The sequence below is a fragment of the Arachis ipaensis genome, chromosome B6, assembly GCF_059453495.1.
Source record: "Arachis ipaensis isolate K30076 ecotype BB chromosome B6, ASM5945349v1, whole genome shotgun sequence".
NCBI classification, from domain to species: Eukaryota; Viridiplantae; Streptophyta; class Magnoliopsida; order Fabales; family Fabaceae; genus Arachis; species Arachis ipaensis.
The window spans coordinates 67204636-67221307 of NC_142441.1; the positions used below are offsets into that span (position 1 = coordinate 67204636).

Here is a 16672-nt window from a genome sequence, read left to right on the forward strand (position 1 = left end):
TACTTTGTATTAATTCATGAGGAACAGCAGAGCTCCACACCTTAATCTATGGGGTGTAGAAACTCGACCGTTGAAAATTACATAAGTGAAAGTGGTCCAGGCATGGCCGAATCGCCAGCCCCCTAAACGTGATCAATGATCAAAAGTGATACAAATATAGTCTCAAAAATGATCAAAAGGTTTTTAAATAAATCACTAAAATTAGTTTTTATACTAAACTAGTAGCTAGGGTTACAAAAATAAGTAAATGATGCAGAAAATCTATTTTCGGGCCCACTTGGTGTGTGCTTGGGCTGAGCATTGAGCTTTCATGTATAGAGACTCTTTTTGGAGTTAAACGCCAGGTTGTAGCCTATTTCTGGCATTTAACTCTGATTTGCAACCTGTTTCTGGCGTTTAACTCCAGAATAGGGCAGGAAGTTGGCGTTTGAACGCCAGTTTGCGTTATCAAAACTCAGGCAAAGTATGGGCTATTATATATTGCTAGAAAGCCCTAGATGTCTACTTTCCAAAGCAATTGAGAGCACACCAATTGGGTTTCTGTAGCTCCAGAAAATCCATTTTGAGTGCAGGGAGGTTAGAATCCAATAACATCTGCAGTCCTTCTTCAGCCTCTGAATCAGATTTTTGCTCAAGTCCCTCAATTTCAGCCAGAAATTACCTGAAATCACAGAAAAACATACAAACTCATAGTGAAGTCTAGAAATGTGATTTTTATTTAAAAACTAATAAAAATATACTAAAAACTAACTAAATCATACTAAAAACTATGTAAAAACAATGCCAAAAAGCGTATAAATTATCCGCTTATCACAACATCAAAGTTAAATTGTTGCTTGTCCCCAAGCAACTGAAAATCAAATAGGATAAAAAGAAGAGAATATACTATAAATTCTAAAATATCAATGAAACTTAGCTCCAATTAGATGAGCGGGATTAGTAGCTTTTTGCCTCTGAATAGTTTTTCCATCTCACTTTATCTTTTAAAGTTCAGAATGATTGGCATCTATAGGAACTCAGAATTTAGATAGTGTTATTGATTCTCCTAGTTCAGTATGTTGATTCTTGAACACAGCTACTTTATGAGTCTTGGCCGTGGCCCTAAGTACTTTGTTTTCCAGTTTTACCACCGGATACATAAATGTCACAGACACATAACTGGGTAAACCTTTTCAGATTGTGACTCAGCTTTGCTAGAGTCCCCAATTAGAGGTATCCAGGGTTCTTAAGAACACTCTTTTTGCTTTGGATCACGACTTTAACCGCTCAGTCTCAAGCTTTTCACTTGACACCTTCACGCCATAAGCACATGGTTAGGGACAGCTTGGTTTAGCCACTTAGGCCAGGATTTTATTCCTTTGGGCCCTCCTATCCATTAATGCTCAAAGCCTTGGATCCTTTTTATTTTACCCTTGCCTTTTGGTTTAAAGGGTTACTGGCTTTTTGCTCTTGCCTTTTGGTTTAAAGAGCTATTGGCTTTTTCTGCTTGCTTTTTCTTTTTCTTTTTCTTTTTTTTTTCTTTTATTTTTGCCATATTTTTTTTGCAAGCCTTGTTATTCACTGCTTTTTCTTGCTTCAAGAGTCAATTTTATGATTTTTCAGATTATCAAATAACATTTCTCCTTTTTCATCATTCTTTCAAGAGCCAACAATTTTAACATTCATAAACAACAAATTCAAAAGACATATGCACTGTTCAAGCATTCATTCAGAAAATAAAAAGTATTGTCACCACATCAAAATAATTAAACTAATTTCAAAGATGAATTCAAAATTATGTACTTCTTGTTCTTTTGTGATTAAAACATTTTTCATTTAAGAAAGGTGATGGATTCATAGGACATTCATAGCTTTAAGGCATAGACACTTAAACACTAATGATCATGTAATAAAGACACAAACATGAATAAAACATAAAGCATAGAGAATGAAAATAGAAAAAATAAATAGACAAGGAGATTAAGGAACGGGTCCACCTTAGTGAGGGTGGCGTCTTCCTCCTCTTGAAGAACCAATGGTGCTTTGGAGCTCCTATATGTCTCTTCCTTGCCTTTGTTGCTCCTCCCTCATAGCTCTTTGATCTTCTCTAATTTCATGGAGGAGGATGGAATGCTCTTGGTGCTCCACCCTTAGTTGTCCCATGTTGGAACTTAATTCTCCTAGGGAGGTGTTAATTTTCTCCCAATAGTTTTGTGGAGGGAAGTGCATCCCTTGAGGCATCTCAGGGATTTCATGATGAGGAATTTCCTCATGCTCTTGTTGAGGTCCATGAGTGGGCTCTCTTGTTTGCTCCATCCTCTTCTTAGTGATTGTCTTGTCCTCTTCAATGAGGATGTCTCCCATTGAGCTCCTTCCACAGAAATGTCCCTAAGGACTAGGTCCAACCTTTGATCAAAATTGACCCTTCTAGTGAAAGGGTGAGGATCACCTTTTTCTTTGCCACAACTTCATAGAAGTGGTCTTGATGGACCTTTGAGATGAATATCTCCATCTCCCATGACTTAGAGGTGGAAGCAATTGCCTTCCCTTTCCTCTTTCTTGAGGTTTCTCTGGCCTTAGGTGCTATTAATGGTTATGAAAAAATAAAAAGCAACACTTTTACCACACCAAACTTAAAATGTTTGCTCGTCCTCGAGCAAAAGAAAAAGGAAAATAGTAGAAGAAGAAGAAAATGGAGGAGATGGAGGGGAAGTGTGTATTCGGCCAAGAGGGAGAAGAAGTGTTTGTAATGTGTGAAAATGAAGTAGTGTTGAAGGGTTTATATAGGGGTGGGGGGAGGGTTAGGTTTTGTGTATTAGGGTTGGGTTTGGGAGGGAAATGGATTTTGAATTTAGAGGTAGGTGGGGTTTTTAGGGAAGAGTGGATAGATGTGAATGGTGAAGGGTATTTGGGGAAGAGATATGGAAGTGATTGGTGAATGGTATTTGGGAAAGAGTGTTATGAAAGGGTGTAAAGAAGAGAGAAGAAGAGGTGGGGTAGGTGGGAATCCTGTGGGGTCCACAGATCCGGAGGGGTCAAGGACTTAACATCCCTGCTCCATTTAGACGTGCAAAACGCCCTTAGAGTGCATTTCTGGCGTTAAACGCCAGGTTGCTGCTTGTTTCTGGCGTTTAACGCTAGCTTTTCTCCCATTCTTGGCGTTAAATGCCAATTAGATGCTCTGTTCTGGCGTTAAACGCCATTCTGGTGCATGTTTCTGGCGTTAAACACCCAGAATGGTGCCAGACTGGGTGTTTAACGCCCATTCTGCTACTCTTTCTGGCATTTAAACGCTAGTAAGCTCTTCCTCCAGGGGGTGAGCTATTTTTCATTCTGTTTTTTATTTTTCAATTGTTTTTGTGACTTCACATGATCATCAACCTAAAGAAAACATGAAATAGCAATGGAAAATAAATAGATATAATTAAATAACATTGGATTGCCTCCCAACAAGTGCTTCTTTAATGTCAATAGCTTGACAGTGAGCTCTCATGGAGCCTCACAGATAATCAGAGCAGGGTTGGGGCCTCTCAACACCAAACTTAGAGTTTGGTTGTGGCCTCCCAACACCAAACTGAGAGTTTGAATGTGGGGGTTTTTTTTTACTCTGTATTGAGAGAAGCTTTTCATGCTTCCTCTCCATGGTTACAAAAGGAGAACCTTGAGTCTTGAATACAAGGTAGTCTTCATTCAACTGAAGGACCAACTCTCCTCTGTCAACATCAATCACAGCTTTTTCTGTGGCTAGGAAGGGTCTGCCAAGGATGATAGATTCATCCTCATCCTTCCCAGTGTCTAGGATTATGAAATCAGCAGGGATGTAAAGGACTTCAACCTTTACTAGCATGTCCTCTACTAGTCCATAAGCCTATTTCATTGATTTGTCTGCCATTTCTAGTGAGATTCTTGCAGCTTGTACCTTAAAGATTCCCAGTTCCTCCATTACAGAGAATGGCATGAGGTTTATCCCTGACCCCAGGTCACACAGAGCCTTCTCAAAGGTCATAGTGCCTATGGTACAAGGTATGAAGAATTTTCCGGGATCCGATTTCTTCTGTGTAATGTCTGCCTCATTAATGCATTTAGTTCATTGGTGAGCAAGGGGAGGTTCATCCTCCCAAGTCTCAGTACCAAATAACTTGGTATTCAGCTTCATGATTGCTCCTAGATATTTAGCAACACTCTCTTCAGTGATGTCTTCATCCTCTTCAGAGGAAGAATATTCATCAGAGCTCATGAATGGCAGAAGGAAGTTCAATGGAATCTTTATGGTCTTTGTATAAGCCTCAGATTCCTTTGGTTCATCAAAGGAAAACTCCTTTCTATCCAGAGGACGTCCCATGAGGCCTTTCTCACTGAGACTCACGTCCTCCTCACTCTCTCCAGGTTCGGCCATGTTGGTCATGGTTATGGCCTTGCACTCTCTCTTGCGATTTTCTTCTATATTGCTTGGGAGAGTACTGGGAGGAGTTTCAGTAATCTTCTTACTCAGCTGACCCACCTGTGCCTCCAAATTTCTAATAGAGGACCTTGTTTCATTCATAAAACTTAGTGTGGTCTTGGATAGATCAGAGACTATGGTTGCCAGGCCAGAATGGCTCTGTTCAGAATTCTCTGTCTGTTGCTGAGAAGATGATGGAAAAGGCTTGCTATTGCTAAACCTATTTCTTCCACTATTATTATTGAAGCCTTGTTGAGGCTTCTGTTGATCCTTCCATGAGAGATTAGGATGATTTCTCCATGAAGGATTATAGGTGTTTCCATAGGATTCTCCCATGTAATTCACCTCTGCCATTGCAGGGTTCTTAGGATTATAAGCTTCTTCTTCAGAAGATGCTTCTTTAGTACTGTTGGATGCAGCTTGCAATCTATTCAGACTCTGAGAAATCATATTCACTTACTGAGTCAATATTTTGTTCTGAGCCAATATGGCATTCAGAGTATCAATTTCAAGAACTCCCTTTTTCTGAGGCGTCCCATTATTCACAGGACTCCTTTCAGAGGTGTACATGAACTAGTTATTTGCAATAATTTCAATGAGTTCCTGAGCTTCTGCAGTGGTTTTTAGATGAAGAGATCCTTCTGCAGAATGGTCCGATGACATTTTTGACAACTCAGACAGACCATCATAGAATATACATATGATGCTCCTTTCTGGAAGCATGTCAGTAGGACACCTTTTGATCAATTGCTTATATCTTTCCCAAGCTTCATAGAGGGACTCACCTTCCTTCTGTCTGAAGGTTTGGATTTCCACTCTAAGCTTGCTCATCTTTTAAGGTGGAAAGAATTTGGCCAAGAAAGCACTGACCAGCTTTTCCCAAGAGTTCAGGCTTTCCTTAGGTTGTGAATTCAACCATGTTCTAGCTCTGTCTCTTACAGCAAAATGGAAAAGCATAAGCCTGTAGACCTCGGGATCAACTTCATTGGTCTTGACAGTGTCACAGATTTGCAAGAATTCAGCTAAGAACTGATGAGGATCTTCCAATGGGAGTCCATGAAACTTGCAATTCTGTTGCATTAAAGAAACTAATTAAGGCTTAAGCTCAAAGTTGTTTGTTCCAATGGCAGGAATTGAGATGCTTCTTCCATAGAAGTTAGAAGAGGGTGCAATGAAGTCACCAAGCATCTTCCTTGCATTGTTGGCATTGTTGTTATTTTCGGCCATGTCTCCTTCTTTTTCGAAAAATTCTGTCAGGTCCTCTCCAGAGGGTTGTGCTTTAGCTTCTCTTAGTTTCCCCTTAAAAGTCCTTTCAGGTTTAGGATCAGCTTCAATAAGAATGTCTTTATCCCTGTTCCTGCTCATATGAAAAAGAAGAGAACAGAAAAGAAGAGGAATTCTCTATGTCACAGTATAGAGATTCCTTTATGTGAGTAGAAGTAGAGAAGAATAGAAGAAGGAGATGAGAGGGGGAAGAATTCGAAAATAAAATAAAAATATTTTTGTTTTTATTTTAAATATTAGTTATAATTCGAAAATTAAAAAGAAAAATAAAATTAAATTAAAATTTAAAACAATTAGTTAATTAAAATGGTTAGTGATTTTCGAAAAACAATTAGTTAATTTGAAAAAGTGTTAGTGATTTTCGAAAATCAGAGAGAGGAAAGTAGTTAGATAGTTTTGAAAAAGATAAGAATTTTAAAATCAAACAAAAAGTCAAGTGGTTAATTGAAAAAGATTTTGAGAATCAATTTTGAAAAGATAAGAAGTTAGAAAAGATTTTGAAATTGAGTTTTGAAAAAGATATGATTGAAATTTATTTTGAAAAAGATTTGAAAAAGAAATTTAAAAGATTGAATTTTGAAATTAAAGTTGATTACTTGACTAATAAGAAACTAAAAGATATGATTTTAAAATTTCAAGATTGAAACTTTTCTTAATAGGCAAGTAACAACTTGATATTTTTAAATCAAAATATTAATTGGTAGCATTAATTTCGAAAATATGAGATAAAATAATAAAAAGATTTTGAAAATTAAAATTTAAAAAAAAAATTTGAAAAAAAATATAAAAATAAATGAAAAAGATTTGATTTTTGAAAAAGATTTGAAAAGATAGAATTTTTAAATTGAAAATTTGACTTGACTTATAAGAAACAACTAGATTTTTAAAAATTTTTGACTAAGTCAATCCAAATTTTCGAATTTTATGAGAAAAATAAGGGAAAGATATTTTTTGATTTTTGAATTTTTAATGAAGAGAGAGAAAAACACTAAAATGATGCAAAACATGAAAATTCAAGATCAAAACTAATAATACATGCAAGAACACTTTGAATATCAAGATGAACACCAAGAACATTTTGAATGTCAAGATGAACACCAAGAACTTATTTTTGAAAATTTTTAAGAAAAAAAAGACATGCAAGACACCAAACTTAAAAATTTTCAAACTTTAGACACTAACAAATTGAAAATGCATATGAAAAACAAGAAAAGACACAAAATATGAAAATGAAAAGATCAAACAAGAAGATCATCAAGAACAACTTGAAGATCATGAAGAACACTATGCATGAATTTTCGAAAATAAGAAAAATGCAATTGACACCTGTTCATACCTTGGGTCGAACTGTCCTACCCGGGATGTTCTACCAACAAGACGACCGACCTCTTCAGGTCAGGACAATCCGACCTCTTCTCAAAGAGCTCGGCCAAATCGACAGGAAAGCCCAAAAAAGGGCCCAACTCGAGGAATACGACCCAAATCCAAAGGCAGCCCAAGCCTATAGAGATAAGGGCAGTTCCTTTAAAGATAAGCTGACCTCACCAAAAGATAAGATAAAGATAACTAACTTATCTTATCTAAAAAGGTCACTCCACGCTACTATAAATACACTGGAGCACCCAGGTATAACTCATACTCTGATTCTACTAAAAACCTGCTTAATACCCTTGCTAACTTAAGCATCGGAGTCCCTTGCAGGTACCACCACCCTCCGGTGACAAAGGATCAGCAGCATTACCAGTCCAACAAGTCGGAGCGACTGCTCCGGCCACCACCCACAGCCGGACACGTCATTGTCAATCAGTACAGAAGATCTCGTCCGAGATCGACCTACAGTTTCAGATAACCCCCTAAACATTGGCACCATTGCCGGGATCTGGAAGTCATCCCATCACCATGGCAGATGACCATGACAACGATCACGATTCAGATCTGAAAGATAGAACACCGCACAAGAATGCGGACACTACATCAAAAGATACACCTCAACCTAACAAAACACTGATTCACCGACGGTGGAAGCCATGGAGGCACTTCAAGATCGCTTGAAGCAACTCAAAAAAGGGGCGGAGCATCAACGAGAAGCTGAGAAAAACCTACAAAGGGAAATAAGACGACGCCGGGAATTGGAGGACAAACTCCTAAAAATCGAAGCCAATCTCAAGGCCAAAGCTAATCGATCCTCTCATAAGGATAGCTCCCGCAAGGATCAAGATCCATTTACCAAGGAGATCATGAAGACCAAAATCCCGAAAGACTTTAAGCTCCCGGATATGACTTTGTATGACGGTACTACAGACCCCGGCCATCATCTCAGCAATTTTAGAAGTAGAATGTACCTCACCAACGCCTCAGATGCAGTTCGCTGCAAAGCCTTTCCAACTACTCTAACAAAGACAGCAATTAGATGGTTCGACAATCTACCTCCTAGCTCCATCTCAAGCTTCGACGACTTAGCCAAGAATTTTCTAGCCAGATTCTCCATCCAAAAAGGCCAAGTCTACTAGGAATCAAGCAAGGAGATCGGGAAAGTCTTCGTAACTACATGGAAAGATTCAACAAAATATGCCTAGACATACAAAGCCTACCAACAGAGGCCGCTATCATGGGCCTCATCAATGGCCTGCGAGAGGGACCTTTTAGCCAATCTATATCAAAAAAATACCCCACATCTCTGAACAAAGTGCAAGAACGAGCGGAGAAATACATCAACATGGAGGAAAATTCTTGACTAGGAGAGAACTCAAAATCCGGATTCACCTATCCCTCCCGGGACAAGGATAAAGAGTCCAAAAAGAAGGAAGATCGACATGGGGAAAAAATAAAAAAATACCACAATTACACCCCTCTTCGGGTGTCCCTTGTGGACGTCTACAGAGAAGTCTGCCACACTGAAAACATACCTCCAGATCGACCACTCAAAGGCAAGAAAGGAGGAGGAAACCGGACCGAATATTCTGAGTACCATCGAATCCGCGGGCATTCCACCAACAAATATTTTGACTTAAAAAATGTCATAGAAAAAGTAGTAAGAGAGGGAAAACTAGATCGGTATCTGGCCACCCAGGACGATGAGTAAAGAAAAAAAAGAAGGGACGAAGATGTCGGACGAACAGAGCGATCACCTCGTACACCAGAAAGACACGTCCATATGATACACGGTGGATTTGCGGGAGGAGGAATCTCCAAATCATCTCGCAAAAGATACTTTAAAGAAGTGTATCATGTTGAGGGGAAAGAGGAAACACCCGACATCCCTGTAATTACTTTCACCAAAGAAGACGCATCTGGTATCATCTTAGGACACGACGATCCCATGGTCATCACAATTATACTAGAAAACGCAAATCTCCATTGCACCCTGATAGACCAAGGGAGCTCCGCCGACATCTTGTCCAAAACTGCCTTCGACAAGCTCGGCCTGGAAGAAAAAGAACTCAGAGCATATCCGAAAAGTCTGTTCGGACTGGGAGACACCCCAGTTCAACCACTTGGATACATATCACTACACACAACCTTTGAGAAAGGGAACCAATGAAAAACACTCAAGATAGACTACATCGTGGTCGACATGAGCTTAGCTTTCAACGCCCTAATAGGTCGGACAACACTGAATCAGCTCGGCGCAATAGTCTTGACTCCACATCTGTGCATGAAATTCCCAACTGCAGAAGGGATAGCTACAATAAAAGCAGACCAGAAGATGGCGCACCGCTATTACAACGAAAGTCTAAACCTCAGAGGCAGAGGAGAAGAATTCCACACAATCGAACTCAGTGGAGTTCAGAGGCGGGAATAACTCCGCCCACAACCTGAAGGTGAAATAGAAAAAGTCCAGATCGGAGATATCCCGGACAAAACAACCAATATTGGTACGACCCTAAAGGGAGACATAAAAGAATCAATTGTACAGTTCTTACGAGATAATGTCGACCTCTTTGCATGGAAGGCTGCAGACATGCCGGGTATAGACCCCAAATTAATGTGCCACAAGTTGGCGGTCTACCCAGGATCTCGTCCAGTATAACAACGGCGAAGAAAGCTCAGGCCAGAACGATCCCAAGCTGTGGAAGAGCAGGTACAAGCTCTACTAGAAGCAGGATTCATAAGAGAAGTCAAGTATCCACTATGGCTAGCTAACGTCGTCTTGGTGAAAAAATCAAATGGGAAGTGGCGAATGTGCACCGATTACACTGATCTCCACAAAACCTGCCCAAAAGATCCTTATCCACTCCCAAGTATCGACGCTCTGCTAGATGCCTCCTCCGGATATAAATACCTCTCATTTATGGACGCATATTCGGGATATAACCAAATCCCAATGTATCCACCCGACCAAGAAAAAACTTCATTTTTAACCCTAAAAGCAAACTACTGCTACATCGTCATGCCTTTTGGTATCAAAAATGAAAGAGCTACTTATTAGAGATTAATGAATAAGATCTTTACCGATCACATAAAAAAAATCATGGAAGTCTATGTGGACGACATGTTAATAAAGACACAAGGTAAGGAGACGCTATTATCCGACTTCGATACTATAAGAAGGCATGGCATGCGACTCAATCCTGCAAAATACACCTTCGCAGTAGAAGCTGGAAAATTCTTGGGTTTTATGCTCACACAAAGAGGAATAGAGGAAAATCCGGATAAATGTCGGGCCATACTCGACATGAAGAGCCCGACTTCTGTCAAAGAGGTACAACAACTCAACGGGAGGTTGGCAGCCTTGTCCAGATTTCTAGCCGGATCGGCAATAAGATCTCTCCCCTTCTACGCTACTCTAAGGAAGGGAAAAAGTTCGAATGGACAAAAGAGTGCGAGCAAGCCTTCCAAGATTTCAAAAGATTCATGGGATAACCACCTATCCTAACTCGGCCACGGGAAGGAGAACCACTCACATTGTACCTCGCAGTAGGAAGTCGGGCAGTAGCCTCAGCACTAGTTCGAGATGATGACAGTGGGCAACAACCCATATACTTCATCAGTAAAGCATTACAAGGGTCCGAGCTGAACTACCAAAAAATAGAAAAGTTTGCATACGCCCTCATACTAACATCTCGATGACTTCATCAATACTTCCAAGCCCACACCATTAGGGTTCGGACTAACCAGCCTATAAAAGGAATTTTACAGAAAACAGACCTAGCAGGCAGAATTTTGCAATGGGCAGTCGAGTTGTCCGAATTTGATCTTCAATACGAAGCTCGGACAGCCATCAAGTCACAATACCTGGCCGACTTCATCGCAGAATTTACGGACACCCCGGAACCCCCCACAGAATGGAGTCTCTACGTGGACGGTTCTTCAAATAAAACTAGAAGCGGCACAGGTGTGATAATTGATAGCGACCGAGGAACCCAAATCGAACTCTCCCTCAAATTCGGGTTTCCTGCCTCGAACAACCAAGCAGAATATGAGGCACTACTAGCTGGTTTGAAGCTGGCTAGAGAGGTTGGAGCTCAAAAGCTTATCATCTTCAGCGATTCACAAGTAGTCACTTCACAAATAGCAAGAAGCTACCAAGCCAGAGATTTCACCATGAAAAAATATTTGGACAAAACCAGGGAACAGCTCGGACGACTAGGAGAATATGAAGTCCGTCACATACCCCGAGAACAGAATGCCCGAGCTGACGCACTCTCAAAACTAGCCAGCACCAAACCAGGGGGCAACAATAGAAGCCTCATCCAAGAAATGCTGCATTCTCCGTCAATCTCGGAAGAAGAAAAAATCCTAGCCATAATAGGTCAGGATCAAGGATGGATGACCCCCATAATTAACTACCTCAAAACAGAAACACTCCCCACAGATGAAAAGGAGGCAAAGAGGTTAAAACGGGAGGCACAACACTACACTATCATAAATAATACTCTATACAAAAGAGGGATTTCAATACCATTGTTAAAATGTGTGCCGACTTCCAATACAAGGGAGTTCTAGAAGAAATACACAGTGGCTTTTGTGGCAACCATCTCGGAGTGCAAGCACTTACCAAAAAAGTACTCCGGGCAGGATTTTTTCGGCCAACTCTATAAAAAGAGGCCACAGAGTTCGTAAAGACATGTCCACCCTGTCAAAAACATGCCAACTTTCACATCGCCCCGCCAGAGGAGCTCATCAGCGTGACCTCACCTTGGCCATTTGCAAAATGGGGACTCGACCTTCTCGGAACCTTCCCTCAGGGATCGGGACAAGTTAAATTCCTCATAGTAGGGGTAGACTATTTCACAAAGTGGATCGAGGCAGAACCCCTAGCCAACGCCACTGCTCAAAGAAGTCAAAAATTCCTATATAGGAACATTGTCACAAGGTTCGGGATTCCATACTCCATCACCACAGACAATGGCACCCAATTCACAGATGCAGGCTTCAGAAAGTTAGTGGTCAACTTGAACATAAAATACCAGTTCAATTCCGTAGAACATCCCCAAGCCAATGGACAAGTCGAAGCTGCCAACAAGGTCATATTGGCCAGACTAAAATGGAGATTACAAGACACAAAGGGAGCCTGGGCTGAAGAGCTCCCACAAGTCCTATGGGCATATCGAACAACGCCGCATTCCACCACAAAGGAATCACCCTTCCGATTAGCGTACGGAATGGAGGCAATGATCCCAGTAGAGATCGAAGAAGGATCGCCTAGAGTGATCCACTATAATGAAGAAGCCAACTCCTAACTTCAGAGGGAAGAACTCGACCTACTTCCGGAAGTCCAAGAAAGAGCTCGGATCGGGGAAGAAGTACTAAAGTGTCAAATGGCTTCGAGATATAATCAAAAGGTAGTGTCACAAGGTTTCGCTGAGAACGACCTCACCCTAATCCAAAACGATGGAACAACTCGACCTGGAGAAGAAAAGTTGGCAGCAAACTGGAAAGGACCCTACTGAGTCGTAGAAATACTTGAGAAGGGCTACTACAGACTGTCCGAACTCGATGGACGGGAGCTTCCTAGGTCGTGGCACGTGACGTGGCAGAAATTGGCGGATTAAGAAATTGATGTAAGAGGAACGTTGCAAGTACATTCCTTAACCAACAAAAATCCGCTTATCAATTTAGAAGGGTTGTCACAAAATTAGAATTAAAATACTGGGAGTATGAATCCCAGGTCGTCTCCCAACGAGTTGTAGAAAGATGTGCTATTTTATTAATCAGATGTTTTCTAAAATGGTTTGAGTTGATAAACAGGAAATTAAATCAGAGAATTTATGTAATTTAAATAAAAACCTTGACCGGGAGTAGATTAGTCGGAAGTCCTATCCTTGTTGGAGTTCTCCCAAGATCAATTGATAATTGAAGGTTGTTCTGCTCAGTTATCCCTTACCAGATAAAGGAAAGTTAAACAAGTTGAAAGTCAGTTTCTATTCACAAGTTCTAATCCTCTCCCTTGGGAAGGACTAGTGTCAGTGACTAGAGGGCGACCCAACGATAAACCCAATTATAATTTTACTCTTCAGCATTCCAACTCAAGGTCCTCCTTTCAATCAACTCCCAATCAAGTTATGGAACTACTCGCTCATTATGATTGTAAACTTCACAAAATAAGAAAGGGAAATAAAGAAAGACATGATAAATAATAATAATAATCAAAGAGACCAATTAAAAATAAAAATAGTTCTTGTATTAATAAATTCTAAAAATAATCCAATAGTAATTCTAAACAAATTAAGGACATGAAAGAGTAAGTGACAAGTAAAAAAACAAACTAGAATGATGAAGTCTTGGCGGAGGTAATAACTCTTCTCAATATCCCAATCCAAAAAGCAATAAAAATAAAATCCTAAGAACTATGAATGTGTAGAGAGAAAATCTAGAGGAGGAGTAAAATCAGATCTCAAAAACTAAAAATTATGCGTAATGAATGTTCCCCTCGTCTCTGTATGTTCCCTGGCTTTAATATGCTTTTCTGGGCTGAAAACTGGGTCAAAACATGGCCCAAAATCACCCCCAGTGAATTTTGCAGATTCTGCAGATCGCGCACGTCACGCGATCGCGTCATCCATGCGTTCGCGTCATCCAGCGTTTTGCCTTGTCACGCGTGCGCGTCGTCCATGCATTCGCGTCACTTGTGCAGTTTTCAATCCATGCATTCGCGTCAGGCATGCGATCGCGTCACTGCAATTTCCTCTATTTCGCACGGTTGCGTGAGCCATGCACCCGCGTCACTTCTCGCTGGTCATCTCCTTAATTTCTTGTGTTCCTTCCATTTTTGCAAGCCTCCTTTCCAATCCCAAGTCATTCATGCCCTATAAAGCCTGAAACACTTAACACACGGATCACGGCATCGAATGGAATAAAGGAGAATTAAAATACATAATTAAAGTCTCTAGAAAGCAAGTTTTCAACCGTGGAGTAATTTTGGGAAGGAATTGTAAATACATGCTAATTTAATGAATAAGTGGGTAAAGATTTGATAAAACCACACAATTAAACACAATATAAACCATAAAATAATGGTTTATTAACCTCCCCACACTTAGACATTAGCATGTCCTTATGCTTAGTTGAAGGAGATAAAATAAATGAGTAGGAACATGTAAAACTCATGCAATGCAATGCAACCTATATATGTGAATGCAACTATATGATTCTTGTCCACTTGGTCAAAAGTAAATAAGCTCTTCAAGACAATCACAAATCAAATTCCACTAATTCAATTCTTATACAATAAGAACAGATAAAAATGCAAGAAGGTAGCTCATGAAAGCAGGGAACATAGAAATTAGGCATTGAACCCTCACTGATGATGTATGTACACTCTAGTCTCTGTAGTGTATAGGGTAATCACTCTATCCTTCTCTAATCATGCTTTCTAATTTTTTTGTTCTTCACCTAACCGATCAACAACATTTAATGTACCAATGCAAACATCATGAGGTCTCTCAAGGTTGTAATGGGGCCAAGGTAAGGGTAAGGGTACATATATGGCTAAGTAAGCTTATAAATTGAATCTTTAATTAACCCAAGCTTTCACCTAACACACATATATATTCTATATAACTTAAATTTCACACCTAGCTACCCAAAATTTCCCTTTCACATTCCATACTCATGTATCAACTTTTATTTTAATTTTATCATATATGCATTGATCCTTGAATTTTAACTTAGCATTGGGGTAATTTTGTCCCCTTATTTATTTATTGAATATTTTTGGATTTAATTTTTTTTTTATGCAACTAACCTATTTTTTTTAAGAATAAAAATAAACATATCTTATCAATGCACATAGGTTTTTAATTTTCTTTTATAGTTTCACATGAGTAGGTACCCAAATTCTCATTATATTATCATGACACATTCCCTTATTATCTTTTGTTCCTACAATTTTCTCATACTTAATTAACACACGATTCTATCTTAAGCTAACCAAAGATTCAATTGGGATATATAATTATTTTCCGCTTAAGGCTAGTGATGTGGTAAAATACAGAACAAATGGGATTTAAAGGCTCAAAGTGGCTAACAAAGGTAACTTAAGGGGTAGGCTTAATTTGGATAAGTGGGCTAAACAAATAATGGCCTCAATCATATGCAAGCATATAAATATATTAAACATTGGACATATAGGATGAAACAAAATATAGATTACAATCATAGAGAAGTAAACACACAAGAATAAAATAATTATGGTTAAATAATGTAACCATGTATTTAGGCTCAAAGTCTCACAGGTTGTGTGTTCTTTAGCTCAAAAACCATGTTCCAAATACAACTTCAAGCAAATTTAAAATAAAAGTTTTGATTAAAATTAGTGAAATTTTGTTCTAAAAATTGAGTCTTAGAAGAAACTTATTATCTTTTCAATCAAGTAGAACATGCATGCAACTAACCTATTACTATGCAGTCTATCCTATTCTACAAAAGAAAAACCAACTAAATATCCTATTTCATTGGTGTTAAGGAAGAGAAATTACCTCTGGAAGTCAGGTACTGAACGACCTCCCCACACTTAAGGCTTTGCACCATCTTCGGTGCCATCTATCAGGAACAAAGGTGGGCTGGTAGCAATATCTCCACAGTCGGGACCGTCATGGCTCCCGGTGCTGGTAAATGAAGTGGAGTCCGGGGTGTCTGGGTCTTAGTATTTTCCCATAAGTAGCTCCTTGAGGTGTGTGAATCGGCGCTTATTACGACGCTCTCTTAGCTTTGCTTTGTGTTCCTGCCGATCCAACCTCTCAAGTATCTGATGGAGCAGTTGGTTTGTTGTAGGTGCTTGTGATGTTGAAGGTGGAATGTCTTCAGCCGGTTCAGTAGGCTGGCGTGTAGTGGCTATTGGAGGTCTGATATATTTCCCGTTAGGGACGTACTGATCATCCCGTGGGAGCATGGCTTTGGTGTCCCCAGCTCTGTAGGAGACTCCGACTGCTGAGACGAGATCTGAAACCAAGGCGGGAAAGGGTAAGTTACCCACAATTTGTACATGTCCCATTGCATTCCGGATGTGTCTCGGTAGGTTTAGAGGCTGGTATGTGAGGATGCACCATAGTAGAACGGCCATGCCTGCAGTGAAGGAGGACTCGTGGGTGCTCGGAAAGACGTAATGGAACATAATCTGTGCCCATACGCGAGCCTCCAAGGTAAGTGCGGAAGCCGATATTCCCTTAGGACGGGATCGATGGTATCCGTAGATCCATCTGCTGCCAGGTAGTGCGATAACTCCGAGAACAGCGTCCCAGTCAAATTGGTACGTCTGGCGCTTGAGTGCAGCCTCTTGAAATATGTCCGGTCCTTCTGGAGTAGGGGGAAGATCTAAAGCTCGTTGAATGGCCTCTTCTGTAATGGGGACTTGCTTCTGACGGACATAGACAGACTGCAGGGTTGGCAGGTGGAAATTAGAGTAGAACTCGACTACCCAGGAAAGATTAACCTGCCGTGGCTATCTCTGTAGGAAACCCCATTGTCTTCGTTCAATTTGCAGCTCAACAAATTCAGCAATACGGGTTGGGAGGATAAGAAGGTATT

General features: G+C 40.1%; 1 non-coding gene across 1 annotated transcript; it reads left to right on the top strand.

Moving 5' to 3' along the window:
- The first annotated feature begins 5137 nt into the window (after window positions 1-5137).
- LOC148561159 (small nucleolar RNA R71) lies at window positions 5138-5245 on the top strand. Its single transcript, XR_015887510.1, has one exon. It is a non-coding gene; the product is annotated as a small nucleolar RNA R71 (small nucleolar RNA).
- The last annotated feature ends 11427 nt before the right edge of the window (window positions 5246-16672 follow it).